Source organism: Lactuca sativa, chromosome 1 (genome assembly GCF_002870075.4).
Source record: "Lactuca sativa cultivar Salinas chromosome 1, Lsat_Salinas_v11, whole genome shotgun sequence".
NCBI lineage: Eukaryota > Viridiplantae > Streptophyta > Magnoliopsida > Asterales > Asteraceae > Lactuca > Lactuca sativa.
Genome location: NC_056623.2, coordinates 50,708,472 through 50,716,240, shown reverse-complemented (window position 1 = coordinate 50,716,240; position 7,769 = coordinate 50,708,472). Strand labels below are relative to the sequence as shown.

General features: G+C 30.4%; 1 pseudogene; it reads left to right on the top strand.

The window, feature by feature from the left end:
• The first annotated feature begins 5,184 nt into the window (after positions 1–5,184).
• On the top strand, positions 5,185–5,889 carry LOC111911952 (ribulose bisphosphate carboxylase/oxygenase activase, chloroplastic-like; annotated as a pseudogene).
• Positions 5,890–7,769: the final 1,880 nt, after the last annotated feature.

The window sequence follows — 7,769 nt, the reverse complement described above, 5'->3', positions numbered from 1 at the left end:
ATGGCAAGGCAAACCTTTCCACGGCCGTGGAATGCCCTAATTAAGGACATGTAATTTTTTCATAACTTTTTCATACGGACGCGGTTTTACGTGCGGTTTTCGCCTACATTCATATTTTTACATAAGGAATAAGATGAAACAATAAAATTTAGTAATGGAATATATGAGGAGTATTTTGGTCATTTTAATGAGTTATGTCCATGTTATATAGGTGTTGTTTGAGAGTGTTTCTCTAAGGAAAGGAACTAGAAGAAGACTAGTTAGCCTATGTGCGATTGAGGTGAGTACGTGCTGGCATTTTCCCCACTTTGGGGTACATGGAAAAATGGTTTTTATTATAATGAAAATGCTTTGATGTATGAAATGTTTTGAAAATAAAGTGTTACATATTTTTGGAAAGTATGTTTTGAAAGAATTCCTTGAAGGCATGAATGTTTAAAGAGCAAATAATGCTTTTGAAATAAAGAATGTTTTAAGAGCAAAGAACGTTGTTGAAAGAAAGAATGTTTTGATAACACCTTTGAAATGTAAAAAGTATAGATGTTTTACTTTTGAAATGGGAATTGTGATGCTAAAGTGTGAAATGTAAAAAATATGGAAAGTAATGATAAGAAACGGAAGTAATGACAAGAACTGGAAAGTAAAGAAAGAATGAAAGTTGCCCGTGTTATTATGCCTCGTAAGAGGTCTAGAGGGATCTACTAGGGTGGCGTCTCTTTTTCACGGAGTAGTTGTCCTAGTTAGCACGATGCCTTGGTGGATTGATTTGTTCTTTCCACCTTGGTCTAGACTTGGGGTACCCTAAATATAAAGGTCTACAACGGTTTAATACCATAATTAGCCCTTGATAAAAGAGAAAGAAATGTAGAAAGATATCCTTTGAAATGAAATGAAAAGAAAAGAAATGATAAGATACGAAATGATATTTATGATGTGTATGAAAATAGTTTTTCCTTGAAAACACTTGAAAATGTTTTATGGTCTAAAACTATGTTTTGCAGAGATGAAATGTTTTTGATGAAAAGGTGATAAATGCTTTGGGTCACAAACCCACGTAGCTTACTATACATTATTGTCTCAGGTATCTCTTTTAATGCCATGTATCTTAGATTACAATTAAGGAGAAAGGGTGATAAATGAAAGTTAGAAGTCAATAGATAGAGAATGGAGAGGAACTTGTTAAGTTCCTTATATATCGTATTGATGCGGTTTTCATTTACTTGCTATAGTTTGTATGATGCTTAATGGTAACATCCAATGTTTGTAAATGTTTTTTTTGGATCGGTTTTTGTTAAATGTAGGTTAATACCAGATGTGGAGGGTGTTTTACTTGGTCATTTGATGTAGTCAATTTTCCTTTTTGTTTCCTTTGTTCTTGTTACATTCCCGTAGGACAGGCTTTGGTTTCATGCTCTTTAATGTCGACACTTGTTTGTGTATACGATGATATTGTGTAATTAACTAGACTAGATCGTCTTTCTTCTTTGTGAACATCGTTTGTGAATCCCACTTCTATTAGGGTTCATCATTAGTGATGGCTCGTGCATTTTCGTATTTGAATGATTTACTTTATGCGGAACAATACAATTATCTTGCAACGTCTTTACTTAAGCTAAAGGGTGTGGTGTAATTTTTTTTTTGCCAATGGTAAAATGGTGCAACCTAGGTGCCACATCAGCTTTTACATTTTTGACAAATTTTACCTATGAACTAGGGTGTGGTAATGGTTTTACCTATGATTTTTTTTTTAATTTCAAATTTTTAATAAAAACCATACAAAAATTTAAAATAACATAAATTTAAAAATTATATTTTATAAATCCTAAAAATAAAAAATAACATGAAATTAAAAATTAAATGAAAAATCTAAAAAATCAAAATAATACATGAAGTGAAAATTTTTTAAAAAACATAGAAAAAAAAACAAAACATCCAAATTTCAATTGCGTTTAAGGCTTTGAGCTTGTATTTTTCACGAATTGAAGCCTTCACCAGTTTAGTCTCCTCCTGATCTTCGGGGTCGAGGTGCCTCATATCTTACATCAACAACGAAAATTTTGTGAGTCGTACGGTTTCAGCCATATGTTTCTCCAAAGTTGTATTCAATTGTGTCATTTATGTCATCATTTCCTCCGATCTATTTGACCGCTTCGTTACGACCGAAGAATTTGACGATGTGGCTTTTCTTTTTCCTTTTCCTCGAGATTTTGCTTTGTCCTTTCCCATGGGACAAGGAGGCAGCCGTATTTCTTCGATTTCGCCATTATCATCATTAAGATCAATGCCAATGTGACCATCCAATGATATTTGTTGTGAGCTTGAATATGAAGACGATCGGCTTCTTTTTGGCAGATTAGCAATGTCTTCATGTGTTGCAAGATCCTTCCACCTAATGTTTTTTTTGACAACTTCCCACACATTAATGAACTTAAAAGGCTTCAACATGTCATCTTGGAATGCCGCGTGCATTTTTTTTTCAACAAACTCGCTTCACTTTCGCCGCTAACCCATTGTTTTTCGAAGTTTATTTAAATTCCGTTCCATTGTGTCACGATTTTGTTAACAAGATTCAATTTCGAGTTACATTGGTCGAACGTCCGGTAATCTGGTTATCGACCCATACCCTTACAAAACTGCTTCGTAACACATAACAAAAATTGATCTCACAATTGGTTGTTTCCCGTGTTGCTATCTTTTGATATTTCGACGCATGCCCTTGCTAGTTCAGTCTCTTCTTTTTTACTCTATCTTCTTGGATCGGCCATCCCTTTTTTTTTGTTGAGGTTGTTCTTCGGGCTCGAAATGAGAAAGAGTTTCGGTTGTGGGTGTGAAAGGCGGTTGAGATTGAAATTGGAATTGGGTTTGCGGTTGAGGTTGGGATGTTGTTCGGGGTGATGGGGATTGGAATTGGAATTGTTGTGTCATTTGGAATTGTGAATAATATATAGGAACACTGCCTACAAATAGGTTGGAAGCATTTTGGTTAGAAGAGTTTGGGGTGTTGGAAGACATTTTGATTAAATGAATTGTATGTGTAGTGGTAAATTTAAATGAATGATATATATATATATATATATATATATATATATATATATATATATATATATATATATATATATATATATATATATATATATATAGAATCAAGATCAAATAAGAAGGAAATTTTTGGTAAGAAGGTAAGAAGTTTTTTTTCTACATATTTTTTTTGCAAACAAACAAAATGAATCATTAGATGATTCATTTGTAAGATGATTCACAAGAAAAAATTCTAAAAAAAAACATCTCGATGATTCATTTATACAATGATTTTGTTGATATTCACTAAAATTGTTACAAAAGTGAATTTTTTTTCTTAATTTACTTAAAAAGGAATCATAAAGATGTTTTTTTGGGAATTTTTTCTTGTGAATCATCTTACAAATGAATCATCTAGTGATTCATTTCTTTTGTTCGTCAAAAAAATATGTAGAAAAAAACTTTTTACCTTCCTACCAAAAAAAAATTCTTACCGGATATATATATATATATATATATATATATATATATATATATATATATATATATATATATATATATATATATATATATATATATATATATATATATATATATATATATATATATATCGGTAAATTAGCTATTTAAAAAAACGAAACCAAAAAAGATTCGTTGTAAACATTCACCCTTCCAACGTTCAAAAAATTCAAACTTTACCATGGGCAGGTTTCCACGAGTGGTAGAATATCGGTGACAAAATTGAGGTCACGACATGGTGTTCACTGCTAGTAAAGATGTCAGGTCAGCAATATCGTCGGTGTCCTTGCATGACACTATTTAGCCTAACTCGTAAATAAAATATCTAATTGAACTCATTAATAGCATGACTTATCTAGTACTAATGTCTCGTAACTTTTGCTTGCTTCGTTGGAGGAATGGTTTTTTGAATTCATTGTAATATTCACTAATCCTCCCCAAAAGGCAAAAGCTCTTCTATGTTGTCCATTAGCGATGATGTTGTCGGTAGATATAGTTATACCCAAGCATTTACCGGTAATTTCTCTTCACAATTGGGCAAAATTTCTTTATTATTATTATTATCATTTTTTTTTGTTGGGGATTGTTTATAGGCACATTACATTAGGTCAATCATTTTAAGAGAATATTGAGCGCAAAAGTGAATATGATTCACATAGATACAAAAAGAATAATATATATATATATATATATATATATATATATATATATATATATATATATATATATATATATATATATATATATATATATGAGAGAGAGAGAGACTTAGGTTATTCTATTCAAACTAATTATTGTACATCTATCGTAAGTGATGAGAATTACTAAGAGAATAAGTTGTTTAGCAATGCGAATACGTTCAATCTTACATGAATATCGTCATTTTCATGCATTCTCGTTAATTATTATTTTTTTCTCACACATCATTTTTCACTCATTTTCATTCTGACAGAATACGACCCTATAAAACATTTTGACAACATTCTGACAGAAATGAGAATAATAATAATAAGTGTATAATAACCTTAAAGACGATTTAATTAGTGAGAATGTGTGTTAATGACAATAGTTCTGTAAGATTGAACGTATTTATATTATCAAACAACATATTTTCTTTATCATTCTCATAACATACCATAGATGTACAATAATTAATTAGAATACTTGAACCCCCCATCTCTCTCTCTCTCTCTCTCTCTCTATATATATATATATATATATATATATATATATATATATATATATATATATATATATATATATATATATATAGGAGTAGGATCAAATGAGAGCACCTAAAAGGTTGAGAACGCGAGAACAGATCTAGATCATCTAAATATTCAAATCGAAGGCTATTATCAGACAGACCATTTATGTAAATTCTGAAAATTATTGGTATTAAAGTGTAACTTTAAATGGTGAAAAGGGTATAATTGTAATTGAATGTTTATTTAATTTCTATAACTTCTCACACACTGATATCTTTCCTTTTAATTTGCCGTCTCTCTTTATACCTAGGGCACGCTTCGTCACCTCCCTAATCTATACACCACCAAAGCATCTAAAAATGTGAAACAGATGAGAGAGTACACGAGGATTCAGAGTGAGATCGAGAAGGAGTAGGGGGAAGCAGGGGTGATGGAGTTATGTTGGCGGCGAACAATGACAGATCCCAACGATGACTTTCGTTCTTCATCGTCTCGATGTAGAGTTCCGATCATCGTCACCGGTAACGACTTCTCCACCCTTTATGCTCCCCTTATCCGTGACGGACGTATGGAGAAATTCTACTGGGCTCCGACGAGACAAGACATAATCGGTGTCTGCATCAGAATCTTCAAAACCGATGGTGTCTCTCCTGAAGGTGTTACGAAGCTTGTCGACACTTTTTCCAGGACAATCCATCGGTATTCTTTCTTCTATAAATTAACCTCGGAAAATGTTAAAATATATGTATATATATATATATATATATATATATATATATATATATATATATATATATATATATATATATATAACTTATGAATGATTTCTTGTTCAGATTTCTTCGGGGCATTGATGGCAAGAGTGTATGATGATGCAGTGAGGGAGTGGATTGGAGGTATCGGAGTGGAAGGCATAGGGAAGAGGCTTGTGAACTCAAGGGAAGGGCCTCCGACATTTGAAAAACCGAAGATAACAGTTGAGAAGCTGTTGGAGTATGGGAACATGTTGGTTCAAGAACATGATAATGTGAAGAGAGTGCAGTTGGCGGAGACTTATTTGGACTCGGCGACGCTCAGAGATGCTAACAGGGATTCCATTGCTAGAGGAGAGTTCTATGGTGAGCTTAGTTAATCGTTAAAAATGGATTTGATGAGATTTAATGGAAGTGTAAAATGGATTTGAAGAGATTTAATGGATTTGGTGAGCTTAATTGGCGGTGATGGAGTTAAGTTATGCACATAAGGTGCTCGATGAAATGCCCGAATTCAGAAAAATGGAACTTGAATGCTTGCAGTTGTAATCTTATATAAATATAATGTTAGATGTCTCATTTTGCAGTTAATCATCAATGAATACTCCATTAGGCTGGTCCGAGAGGAGCAAGGCAAGCAACCACAACCAATATATTTATGTGTGAATTTATGTTTGAATGACTATATTTATTTATGAATAACAGGATATTCATTTGTGAATATTAGTGTATTTATGTGTGAATGACTATATAATTATACATAATTGTTTCATTAACATTTTTTGCAGATACAATGAATAAACATACATATAGTGGGAGGTGGGAGATTTACCAAATGAAGCACCGACACCAATACCTCTTTTGGAAGGAGAAAAAATGTGTTTTATTCATTTATGATTGTAATTGTAGCACTATATATATATATATATATATATATATATATATATATATATATATATATATATATATATATATTGTAACTTATTCATTTACTATTATAATTATATTCTTATATGAATAGAAATGTGTTTTATTTATTTATATATGAGTACCATTTTAGTTGATTTTATAATCTTTTTTTCGGGTTTTATTCATTTATGATTTTACAAGTGTATTCATAAATACAACTGAGCTAATTCATTTATAATTTACAATTCTATTCATTTTTAAATGTAATGTATAAATCATTATTTATGAAGATATATATTTTTTTAAAATAAATGAGGTAAACCGATAAATTATTCATTATCAAATGTTGTTAGTAAAAATAAAAATATAAACAAATAAACGTTTTTTTTTTTAATTCATGTTAAATGATATTTTTATTAATTTATTAATTAAAAGGAAGATTTTAAGTATTCTTAATAATTGAGGAAAAAACTCTCATGATTTTCGGAATTGATTAATTACTTTCCATTTATCCATATTTAATTAAATTGTAAAATGCCTATAATGCCCTTATAAAATAATTGGTCCACAACTGTTCTCGCGTTCTCAACCTTTTAGGTGTTCTCATTTTATCCTTTCCTTATATATATATATATATATATATATATATATATATATATATATATATATATATATATATATATATATATATATATATATAGACCCAAAACTATATCTATAATAATAAAAAGATATTTTATAAAGTTGTTTCTAAATAGTAACTATTCACGAAATCTTCATGGTAAAAATGTCAATAATAAGTCATTATCTTTCCTTATGGGTGAAAACTACCCATTTGGCATTTCTTCGATAGTCGTGCATGAGTGGGGAAGGGTGTTTTTTCACACGACTCTTAATGCGTTTCTCAAAAGGATGTAGTTGGTAATTTTTTTGGAGTCAATTATTACTATTATCTAACTTCTTGATTGAGATGTGTTCTTAGCAAATTCTATTAGACTATGGGCATTGGATGCGGCAAGGTAAGAGAACACTGCCCCCGATGCGGTTTCGCCACACCTTTTCCCATGGTATGTGATTGTTCCCAATCATTTTAGTTATTTTAAGAAAGTAAATAATGCATATTAAATGCTGAAAATGTAATTAATATCTATTATATCTTCAACATGTAATATGTATTAATTACTTTCTTAAAATAACTAAAATGATTGGTCCAGAATCAGTCATACATGCACACAATAGATAGTGAAAACAAAATAACCTAACCCTATATATATATATATATATATATATATATATATATATATATATATATATATATATATAGAGAGAGAGAGAGAGAGAGAGAGAGAAAGAGAGAGAGAAC